Source organism: Mustela putorius, unplaced genomic scaffold (genome assembly GCF_011764305.1).
Source record: "Mustela putorius furo isolate JIRA1106 unplaced genomic scaffold, ASM1176430v1.1 tig00000281_pilon_pilon_pilon, whole genome shotgun sequence".
In the NCBI taxonomy this organism is placed as follows: Eukaryota; Metazoa; Chordata; class Mammalia; order Carnivora; family Mustelidae; genus Mustela; species Mustela putorius.
Window position 1 is genome coordinate 28,364,919 of NW_025421343.1, and position 12,166 is coordinate 28,377,084.

General features: G+C 46.8%; 1 protein-coding gene across 4 annotated transcripts in view; it reads right to left on the reverse strand.

Annotated features, from left to right (window-relative positions):
* Nucleotides 1-1,942: 1,942 nt before the first annotated feature.
* The window catches only part of CAPN13 (calpain 13), an 83,263-nt gene continuing 73,039 nt past the window's right edge, over nucleotides 1,943-12,166 (reverse strand). For 3 of the 4 annotated variants that reach the window (XM_004777895.3, XM_045079271.1, XM_045079270.1), the window contains one exon: nucleotides 1,943-5,478. The gene's annotated coding sequence lies outside the window, so the exon portion shown is untranslated. Of the gene's footprint in view, nucleotides 5,479-10,582; nucleotides 10,822-12,166 lie in introns of those variants that run through there. The other variant, XM_004777896.3, reaches the window with a different exon arrangement.

Consider the following 12,166-nt stretch of genomic DNA (forward strand, 5'->3'; position numbering starts at 1 on the left):
CCCTTCATTTTAGAGAAGGGGGCCCAGAAAGAGAAGGCTGTTCTTTGAAGCACACACATGCACACGCACACACACACACAGCTGGCTGGAGGCCGGACAGGTAGTCTTACATTCTGGAGTCCTTGTCCCCTCCACCATGCTCCCTGTCTCTACATAGGCTCACTCTCTTTAGCATTTACTGAGCACTTACTAGATGCTGTTTTCTCTTTCTTCCATCCATCCTTCCTTCCTCTTTCCCTCCTTCCTTTTCTTTCTTTCCTTCTCTCTCTCTCTCTTTCTTACTCCCTTCTTGTGGCTGAACAGAATTGGAGACCCTTAAAGAGGTAAGATGACCTGGCATGTCAGTGACCAAAGCAGGATGTCCCAGCCGGGGTTCTGTTTCCTTCCCCTTGGTTCAGACTGTTTGCCAACATCATCTACTCCTGATGCAAAACAGGCCTAAAGGAGACCGGGATTCAGACAACGATGGAGCCGGACGGACGATGGGACAGTGTCACAGAGGTGGCAGCTCACTCAGGTGAGCCCTGCTCCAGCCGGGCTGGCTGGTGGGAAAGAAAGAGCCTTTGGAAGGTGGATGCTTCCGCGCTGCAGCACCACTGTGACCGCCAGGGGGCAGTGTTTCATCACCTCCGGGGCGGTCAGAGCCTCTTTGCCCAGTACTGAAGAAAGTAAGTCTTTTAGGGGAATAGAGATGGGTGTTTACAATAAGAGTCTAAGTGTGGAAAAGAGAAAGAGATATCGTCTGGGCATGAACTGATCTCTCGAAGGCAGTGATTTCATCGTTCTGCCTGTCTCTGCTCTCAGCAGCAGCTCTGTACTTGACACGGATCTAAAGCTGGAGAATTACGTCTCGGGGTCCAGCCCCCTTCCCACCGGCTCTTCTCCCGTGGTCCAGAATTGTTCACAACAGAGGCACTCTCTGGGGACATTTGAAAGGATGGCGTGGAATCGTTTGAGATGTCCCAGCCTGTGGGGCGTCAGGCCAGTGTCCCTGCCTCTCCTGTGAGCTTCTCCAGGCTGCAAAGTCTGTCCCAAGGACCCACCTGCCTCTGTCTTCTCAGATACATCCCTTGGCTGCTCGGCTGCCGCCCAGGGCTGCTGTGCCGTTATGGCCGGTCCCGCTGGGAAATGAAGCACTTCTGGCTTGGCTGGGGGATGGTTAATCAACAGCCTTGTCAGAGTGATGGATTCTTCTAGGATTGTTGCTTAATTAGCTTGTTTGGAGGTAAAAATAACCCAGGACATCAGTTCTCTGGGAGTGGGGAGGAAGGGGAGGAGGCAGCGGGGAGCGGGCAGGAGGGACTCCAGGAGGTGCCCGGGGTGCAGAGTGTGGCAGGGGTGGGTGTGCAGGTGAGGCTTTGAAGCTGGGATTCATGAGGCATCTTAGGGCTACCGCGGCGGCTGGGGCCAAGAGCACGCACCATTCCCTAGAGTCCCAAAAGCAGTGACATCTGAGATGTTTCCCAAGGACTACAGGCATCATTCGGGGAGCTTTCAATAAAGGCAGATTCCCAGGTCTAGCCCCAGACTTCCTGTATCAGAATCTCTGATGCTTAAAAATAAATAAATAAATAAAAAAAGTCATTCCAGGTGAGGCGTCTGGGTGGCACAGTTGGTTAAGTGTCCGGCTTCTGGTGTGATCTCGGGGTCGTGGGATCAAGCCCTGCGTCGGGCTCTGTGCTCAGGGTAGAGTCTGCCTGAGATCCTCCCTCACCCTCTGCCCCTTCCCTGTTTGCACTCTCTCTCTCCCTCTCTCTCACGTAAATCTTTTTGGGGCGCCTGGGTGACTCACTCAGTTAAGCCTCTGCCTTCTACGCAGGTCGCCATCTCAGGGTCCTGGGATGGAGCCCCGTGTCCTCTACTTCTGCCTGCTACTGCCCTTGCTCGTGCTCTCTCTCCCTTTGTCAAACAAATAAATAAAATATTTTTTAAAAATAATCTCTTTTAAAAAAGTTACTCCAGGTGATTTTTAATGCCCACTAAAGTTTGAGAGTTTACAGGCCTAACCCGGATCCATGTGAGGCAAGTCCTTTCCGCCGGCAGTGGGCTTCCGATGATTGGGCTCCATCGCCAACACACCAGTCCACACCCACGGCCCCGGTGGTCGTCCTGTTCTGATCTCCTGATTTAGGTCTCGTCCTCTGCGTCTCCCATCTTAGCCGTCTGTCTCTGTTGCTCCCGGCCAAGCCCTGTCAGCCCCACGCCCGGCATCTTCCTGCTCCGGGATCTCCATATCCATCTGCTGGTCTTGCTTTCCTCCTTCCATTTCTCTCTTCCGTTGGCACCTGGCCCTCTTCACACCCACTTCTGTCTCCTCTCCTGTCTGGAAGGGGCTGGAAACCTGAGAGTTCCCGAGACACTTTCAGTCCCTCCAGTGAGATGCGCTTATGCTTACGTGACACTGGGAAGAGAGAGGAGGGGCTGAAGCCTTATTCTTCTGCATCCAGCAGGGCAGGCAGGTACGCAGGCTTCGGGAATTGGGAGCGCCGTAGGGCTGCGGGTCCCTGCAGGGTCTGGCTAGGGGAGGGGCAGCAGCCCCTCGGGGTGCCCTGAAAGTTCGTGATAAACCTGGCAGTCACTGGCCACCTTCTCTGGCATTTGCTCCTCCTGGTCCCTGTGTTAAATCCTGTTCAAACAGGAACAGAGTGGTTCCTGTTTTCCTGCCTGATGCCACCTGTTACGCTCCGTTCTTCCCACGTAACCTCCCCGTATTCCAGGCCCAGCCCCCTTTCTTATTCCCTCTCCTCCCCCCAGCCGGCTGCTCCATGGAATGGAAAGTTTAAAATGCTTGGTTCTAGTTAAGTTATATTATCTCCATTCTTTTTCTTTTTTTTTTTTTTTAAGATTTTATTTATTGATGAGAGACCTAGAGAGAGAGGGAGAGGGAGAAACAGGCCCCCTGCTCGCCGGATGCCGGGCTCGATCCCTGGACGCTGGGATCATGACTCGAGCCGAAGGCAGATGCTTAACCCACTGAGTCACCCAGGCGCCCCTATTATCTCCATTCTTAATATCGAACATAGGTGAGTTGACCATTCAAGGTCAAGAACTCCCCACTGAACTGAGCTGCCTCTATGTGAGCTTCTCCAAGGATTCTATCGGAGGAGCTCAGGGCCCTTGAGGGAGCAGCGGGGAGGGAGCAGGCGCCGAGGAGGGAGAGCATGGGCCTGACGAGTCCCCTGTGAGTTCCCACCGTAAATCCTGCCTCTGTCCCCCTGGGGCCTGGACGTGGCAAGAAGCAAGTCGGCAAAGGGCCCATTTCTGCTCTAAATGGAAGCAAGACTGACATCGCCCCCACGCGTGTGTGTGTGTGTACGCACGTGTGTATGCAGCCCGTGTCAGAGCTTCCCCCTCACCGGGCTGAGCCCCAGTGCCAAGGAGCAGGCTGTGCTCTCCTGCAGCCCAGGCCCCACAGTCACGAAGTGCAGGGATGAGTGTTCAAGTCTAGCATCTGCTACCTGTAATGGGGCAGCTATCTCTTCTTGGGGCTTTGAGGGTCTCAGTTATGAAATGGCGAGGACAGCCTGGCCACCCTGTGTCCCCCGAGGAGTGGCTGCAGCTGTGCAAGCCCTGGGAGTCGGAGGCTACCCCACTGGCTCCGTGATGGCTCCCGCCCCTCCCCGTCCCTCTGTCTGGTACCAGCTGAGCTCTGTGCCCACTGCCACATTTCCAGAATGTCTTCACCCCTCTTTTGTGGGGGGACTTTCTTGACCTTGGCTGTAGGATGTGGGGAGACCTGAGAAGGTGCAGCCTGGGGACAAGCTAACTGGTCGGCTCTGCACCAGGGCTAAGGATCCAGACCCTTCCCCTCTACTGGGGAGATGGGGACAAACCCCCTCCCCCCCCAGCTCCGGGCAGAGAAGCCAGACCCCCAAGGCCATGCAAGCCCTCCAGCCCTGGTGTGGCCACGAGAGTCAGCTTTCTAATTAATCAACTGAGTAAATTCTCCCCTTCTATCCTGTTAGTTTAAAGAAAAAATTAACGACTGGTTCTTGAGCCGAACCCCATGAGGGAGGAAACGGCTCTGTGTCCTGGGGACACCACTCTGGCGGTGCCTGGGGCCGAGGGGTCATGGCCGCCCCTGGGCTGCTGGCCGCCAAGCCTCCATCTGCAGTTTCCTTCCGTAAGAACTCCAGGGTGACTCACAGTTGGGGCAGCAAAGCACGCAGGTCTGTTGGGTTTTCCACCTGGATGTCCCGGTGAAATCCTGCCAGAGGGGGCTCATTCGTTCCTTTGGGAACCAGTTCCCCTCACCCCACTTTTTTTTTTTTTTTAAACAGAGTCTGTGTTTATCTGTTGGCACCAGGGTTTTGCACGCAGAAAATCTTACATGAGGGACCAGGCTGACTGCCCAGAACTCGAGTCCTCAGGCATTAGCTCTGTCTGCCTCCTAAGTCCATGCTGAGCACCGTGGCTGGCCATCCTGGGTCACTAAGCAGAGGGCCTGGAGGCCAAATGACCCGACCCACGCTTTGCCATATATGTGGTCCCTGCTGGAGTCGCTGAACTGATCATAAACCCTTTGCAGCAGTCCCCTGGGACACAGGTTAGTGAGCTACCTCTGTTCTTTGTGCCAGGATGTGTCCACTTGCCAAATGTTGACCTCGACCCTGAACACAGGAGTCTGCAATGGCGTACCCCTCCCCAATTCTGTCCGCCTTCTGATTGGGTCTGCTCAGAAAGTCTCCGCCCTCCTGTCCCCCTGACACACGTATATTTGTAAGGATCCCCCCACTGGGGAACAGTTCGGGAATGCATTCTCAAACCCAGAGTCTCCTGAGTGGGGGTCTGGCTTGGTCATTCTCTGGGAACTCTTCTACCCTGGAGGGGGCCATGCTCTTCTGGAGAGACCTTTATGGATAAAGAGGGAGGGGCATACCTGCCTTGCTGGCTGCATTTCTCCTTCCCCAAACTTCTTCTTCTTTTTTTTTTTTTTTTAAATTCAGAATTATGATCCTACTTGTCAGAGTCCAAGACCTTTATGGGAACTGTTTTTTTTTTTTTTTTTTTTTTTTTTTTTTTTTTTTTTTTTTTTTTTTTTTTTTGCCATTTGGCTGTGAAACAATCAGGATACAGACAGGGAGAAGTGGGATTATTTTGTGACACCCAGCAGACGGCTCCCTGATCACCCCCAGCACCCTGTGGGTGGGCAGACTGCCTCATTCTGGCTTTTCCTAGAAATGAATTGGACTGGAGGAAGGGGGTCATGAGGAAGCTGCTCCCCTTCTTTCCCACCGTGGAACATCTCCTGCTTCATCTTCCAGGGCATCCCAGGCTGGTGTCCTGAAGTGGTCAGAGGACCTGCTCTGAGACTTCGAGCTGACTACAGCCTGACTCAGCTGAGGACCAGGCCCAGGTTCCTTGAAGACAGCCTTGACTACGTTTCAGGCAGGGCAGGTTTCAATGTTTCACACGCATGGGAGTTCACCACCCGTGGCAAGGAGAGCCAGATTCTTGAGTGATCGCTGGGAGCTGGTCCTAGAGAAAGGCACAGATGTTCAACTGCAGAAGGCCAGGGGAGAGTAAAGAGGCTTTTCCCTTCTTGGAGTGACCACAGAGGCCTGGACCTGTTCCCATAGATGCTGTCTGGGACCAGCAGATAACAGACGGAGCACAGGGACCCCGTGCTGGTGAAGGTGGACCTGTTCCAACATACCCAAGGCCACCCAGTGGACAGGAATGTCTCCACCTCCTTCTCCAAAATTCCTTGGAGGCATCTATGCACTTACTCCGCCCTTAGTTCAAGACGGCAGCCCCCTGAGCACCTGAGTGCCAGTGGCAGAGTGGTGCGTAAGTTTGGGAGATCTTTTTCTGAGCCCCTGAGCAGGCTGGAAGGACTGAGACCAGGAGAAGCTGGAATGACAACAGCTTTAGCTTCTGTTCCAGCAGAAGGCTGGTCTGCTGGCTGTGGATTCCTATCGAAGAATGGCTTTTCTCAAGTGCACATCTCTTGGACTAAAGCGATGTTCTTGTATGGACATGTTTTTCCACAACCATAATCACCTCACTTTCCCAGCCACTTGAGAAAGACTTGATCCTTCTTCTCTATCCCCTTCTCTTTTCTTGAGTCTTAAATGCCTGTCTCAGTCTATTTACTAGTTTTGCTTATTTATTTTCATAAAAGTCCAGCCTCCTATATATAATTTTAAACTCCAATAGTATAACAAGACAGGAAGAAAAAACAGCAGTCACCTGTCCCATTCATTCCCTAAATTCTGCTCTCCAGACTCTCCAGACTCTTTTCTTTGATGCCTACCTCCGTATTTCCAAGGATAGGCCTGCAGGTTTCTCCCCAGACTTGTCAACGTCAAATGCCTGACTACTTATACTGGAAGGTTGGGCTGGTGTGCTCCTAACCCATTCCATACCTACACTTCTCCCCTCCTTTCTCCAATATATTTATGTCACATCTTTTGGTTAGATCAATATTCAATTCTTATTTTATTATAATTACATATGTACTGTTCACTGCTGAGTGAAAAAATACTCTAGGATCACTTGTCCTTTTTTCTTCTATAAATCTTTGTTCTTCCAGATGTTAATAGTTATCTCATTAAAAAAAATCTGCTTATGGGGTGCGATGGCTCAGTGGGTTAAGCCTCTGACTTTGGCTCAGGTCATGATCTCAGGGTCCTGGGATCGAGCCCTGCATCAGGCTCTCTGCTCAGCAGGGAGTCTGCTTCCTCCTCTCTCTCTGCCTACTTGTGATTTCTCTCTCTCTCTGTCAAATAAATAAAATCTTACAAAAAATCTGCTTAGTCTATGTCATTATCCTAATAATTCTTCCAAAACTCTCCAGAAAAATTTTAAAAATCCTTCTGAGCACATTTTACCCATAATGAAGCAATCAGATAAACTACTGGTTCCATTTTCCCCAAAGACCTCTCTTCCTGGCCCCATTGGTCTTCCTTTCTCTTTCTACGGGACTTCCCTAGCTAGTAAAGGGTCCAGGGCTGGATCTTGTTTCCTGGATATCAACTCTTCCTCCTTCTTGGTTTATGCCCTTGGGGTACTGAAGTCACTTTTTCTAGCTGGATACCATTCTCTTCCAAAGCCAGATCTGGAAGGCTGGACACCCTGGGTTCTACAGTAATTACCACCTGTATGTTGGCCAAAGCAGGTAGGGAGTTTCACCTCTCTAGAGGCAAACCCAGGCTCCTAACTCTCAAAAAGGATGTCTCTGGTCTGCAGGATGGGAGAGATAATTTACTTGGATAGGAGAAAACTGTTGTCAGTAGATCAGAAAGATCAGGATCACTGCTGCTCATTCGTCACCTTCATGCAGAGTGGGAGAACGTGGCCCATTCCTCAAGATAGTTCCCGTCCGTATTAGTGCCAAATTGTTATAAATAATAACTTTGTTAGAATAAGACACTTTATTACCACACTGACAGTAGATCAACGTGAATGTAGATGACATTAGCTAGAAAAACTCTCAGCAGAGTGTGACTTGCAGTACATTAAACCTCTAGACTCGGGGCGCCTGGGTGGCTCAGTGGGTTAAGCCTTTGCTTTCGGCTCAGGCCAGGATCCCAGGGTCCTGGGATCGAGTCCCACATCGGGCTCTCTGCTCAGTGGGGAGCCTGCTTCCTCCCCTCTCTCTGCCTGCCTCTCTACCTACTTGGGATCTCTGTCAAATAAATAAATAAATAAATAAAGTCTTAAAAAAAAAAAAGGAAAAACCCCTCTAGACTTGAAATCGATTAAGATCAACATAGCCTTAATTCTCTAAGCACAATATACCAATTCATTGAGCATTAGCATTTTTTGAAGTATGACCTTGATATTTAAAACAATTTTAATATAAACATGGCCAGCAATAGGACAATGGGGGTGCATGCTTCCTTCAAAATGAATAGGTACAATGGGAGGGGAGGAAGAGGAGTTCTCTGGTTGCGTACTTCTATATCCTACTTCACTGAGTGAGAGCAGAACAGATGGGTTGAAGATGAGAGAGAGAGGAACAGAAGTGTTCTCCCAATGGGAGTACATGCCAGCTTGCCTGGTGGATCCAAGCCGACTGATGAGGGGGCTTTAGCAACCCCAAACTCTGGGGAGAAGCTCACTTAGCTCATCTGACAAGGCCTTCACTTGTTCCAGTGACAGCTTCATTGCCCAGAGGGCCAGATGAACAAGGAGAGGGAATTTTCCTCTGGGTTGGATATTGGCCAATAGTGAGAGTCTCTTTGCTAATGTGGGAGTGGTGGAAATCCTAGAAGAATGTAGCTTTGACTTTGTAGTAGCAAAATAAGGGAATGTTGGGGGGCATTGAAACGTGCCCTGGGGGATGCGTGGGTGACGCCGTTGGTCAACTATCTGCCTTCAGCTCAGGTCATGATCCCAGGGTCCTGGGATCAAGCCCTGCATTGGGCTTCCCTGCTCAGTCACAAGTCTGCTTCTCCCTCTCCCTCCACCTCCCACCCCTGCTTGCTCTCTTTCTCTCGCTTTCTTATTCTTGCTCTCTCAAATAAATAAATAAAATCTTAGGAAAAAAAAAAAAAAGAAAGAGAAGTGTGCCCTGGACTCAAGAAAGCAGATTTCAAAAGGGTGAGAGGATCAACAGGTCAAACAATAAACCTTTTATGAAAAAAATATAGGTCATGATGTATTAGAGATTTTAACAAGATAATGTTAATTATCTGCTTTCCAGTAATCCTGATGGACAAGAAACTGCATACATAGTCGATAGCAGGAAGAACTGGGTTGAAGACAACATTTATAAAAATTAGGACGAGAACAAAAAAAAGGAAGACACGAACCTGGAAGGGCAATTTCTCTCAGTCATTTGGAAAACTGTTATTGAGTGGTTCCTTTATGCCAGGCTTTTTGCTACATGCTAAGGAGATAGCAACCAAAGACATACCTAAGCTTACAGTCCAGCAGGGAATATAGACATCAAGCAGGTAATTAAAAGTGTGTTGAATCAGCAAACTACAAATAGAGGGGAACTTCCTCAGCTTGACAAATAATATCTATGAAAATCCCACAGCGAACGTCATACTTATTGGTAAAAGACCGTTTTCTCCCAAGGTCGGGAACACCAAGCAGACAGGGATATCTGCTTCCTTCACCTTTAGTTGGCATTGTTCTAGAACTTCTAGCCAAGAAAAGGAGGTAAGAAAAATAAAAAAGGCATCCAGATTGGAATGGAAGAAATAAAACTACTTGCAGTTCCACAGATGACATGACTTTGTAGTTATAAAATCCTAAGGAGCCTCCCATAGACCATTAGAACTAATGAATGAGTTCAGCATGGTGGCAGAGTGTGAGATCAATGTATGAAAATCAGTTTTCTTTCTATACATTAGCAATGAAAAATCTAAAAATAAAATTATTTATAGTAACATAAAAAATATGATACGTAGGAATAAATTTAACAAAGAAAGTACAGGATTCTTACACTGAAAACAATAAAACATTGCTGAAAGAAATTAAAGAAGATCTAAAACAATGGAGAGAAACCTCATGTTCATGGATCAAAAAGCTTTAGATTGTGAAGTTGGCAACATTCCCCAAATGATCTACAGATTTATGTAATTTCTATCAAAATCCCAGCTACCCCTTTTTTCCACTGCAGAATTTGTCAGCCTGTCCTAAAATTCATGTGTAAATGCAAGGAACCCAGAATTACCAAAGCAGTCTTTTTTTTTTTTTTTTTTTAAGATTTATTTATTTATTTATTTGGCAGAGAGAGAGAGAGAGAGAGATTCACAAATAGGTGGAGAGGCAGGCAGAGAGAGAGGGGGAAGCGGTCTCCCTGCTGAGCAGAGAGCCTGATGTGGGGCTCGATCCCAGGACCCTGAGATCATGACCTGAGCCAAAGTCACCCACTGAGCCACCCCAAAGCAGTCTTGAAAAAGAAGACCACGCTGGAAGACTCATACTTTCTGATTTCAAGACTTACTACAAAACTATATTAATCAGCACAGTGTGGTACTCAAACAAGGACAGACATATAGATCACTGGAACAGAATGGAAAATTCAGAAATAAATCCTTACATCATGCTAAACGGACTTTTAAAAAGGGTGGTAAGACAATAAAATGGGGCAAAGAGTAGTCTTTTCAACAAGTGGTGCTAGGATAACTGGATATATATTTTCAAAAGAATGAAGCTGGACTTCTATATCACACCACATACAAAAATTCCCTCAGAAAGGATCGAAGACCTTAGTGGAAAAGCTAAAGTATAAAACTCTTAGGAGAAAACCACAAGAGGATTATTCATGATCTCGGATGAGGCAATGATTTCTTGTATATAACACTAAAAGTATAAGTGACACAAGAAATAATAGGTAAATTGGGCTTCAACAAAATAAAAAATTTGTGTTCTATAAATGATATAAGCAAGAAACTTAACAGACAATTTGTAGAATGGAAGAAAATGTTTGCAAATCACATAGGTGAAAAGGGACTTATAACTACAATGAATATTATATATATATATATATATATACATATACACACATATATATTTACAAATATGTAAAGAACTCTTACAAGTAAGTAACAAAAAAGTTAAACGAACCAATTTAAAAATTTAAAAAGTTAAATAAACCAATTTAAAAACGAACAAAGAACCAAAATAGACATTTCTCCAAAGAAGATATACAAATGGCCAGTAAGCACTGAAAAGATGTTCACCATCATGAGCAGGGAACTGCAAACCAAACCACAATGAGGTATCACTTCACACTCTCTAGGATGGCTCTAATAAAAATGTCAGACAATAGTAAGTGTTGACAAGGATATGGACAAGTCAGAACTCTCATTCATTGCTGGTGGAAATGCAAAATGATGCAGTGGCTCTGGAAAATAGTTCCTGAAAATGTTAACATAGAGTTACCAAATGACCCAACAGTTCTACTCTTAGGTATACGCACAAGTGAAATGAAAACACACAACCATGCAAAAGCCTGTATACAAACATTCATTGCAGAACTATCCCCAAAAGGTGGAAAGCAGAAACAACCTAAATGAGTGTCCATCAATGGATGAACAGATGAATAAAAGATGGTATATTTACAAAATGAAATGTCATTTGGCATTAAAATGAAGTGAAGTCTTGATACGTACTACCACAGATGAAAGAAACTGATTACAAAAGACTGAATATTGCATGAGTCCAATTACGTTACCTGTCCGGAATCGGCTGATTTATGGATTCAGAAAGCCAATTAGTGGCTTCCCAGGACTAGAGGGATGGGGCTAACATAGGAAGTGACTACTATTGGGCATGGGTTTCTTTGTGTGGTGACAAAAATGTTCTAAAATTATAATGTGGTGATGGTTGCATGGCTGTGTGACTATACTGAAAACCACTGAACTCTGTATATCAAATGGGTAACTCATTATGATGGGTGAATTACATTTCATAAGACCTTAAGAAAATATAAGGAGTGGGCAACAATAACAATAAAGAATTCTGAATGTTATGATCTGGCCAGTGTGACAGTGAGTAAATAATATGAGAACCCAATGAGGTGAAGACACAAAGGATCAGGACTTATGTAACTAAACCCAGGACTGAGCAGACAGTAGAGGCAAAGGACCCAAGGTTTGGGAAAGAATGAAACATTGGAGGGAATAAAGGAAATGCTGGTGTGGTGGGAACAGAGCACAGGAAGGAGGAGAGATACGAGGTATGGTTAGGTAAGTGGGCAGTAGGCAGATGGTACATGCCACATTCTTGACTTTAGACTTTTCCCAAATAGCAACAGGAAGACATTGAAGGGTTTTAACCTGGGGAGGGCAATGATTGGATGTGAATTTTATTTTATTTTATTTTATTTTATTTTATTTATTTATTTGACAGATAGAGATCACAAGTAGGCAGAGAGGCAGGCAGAGAGAGAGGAGGAAGCAGGCTCCCCACTGAGCAGAGAGCCCAATGTGGGGCTTGATCCCAGGACTCTGGGATCATGACCTGAGCCAAAGGAAGAGGCTTAACCCACTGAGCCACCCAGGCGCCCCTCGATATGAATTTTAAAAAGTGTGCTTAGACTGCAGGAAATTGACTCGAGTGAAGTGGGTGGATATAGGAAAATCAGATAGGGAGACAGTGCAAAGTCAGGGAGAGAGACGGTGTCTGAAAAATCTAAATTGAAGTAGTTTGAAGGGAACGTGGGAGGTGAGGATGTGGAGACAATGAGCTCTTTTATGAAGTT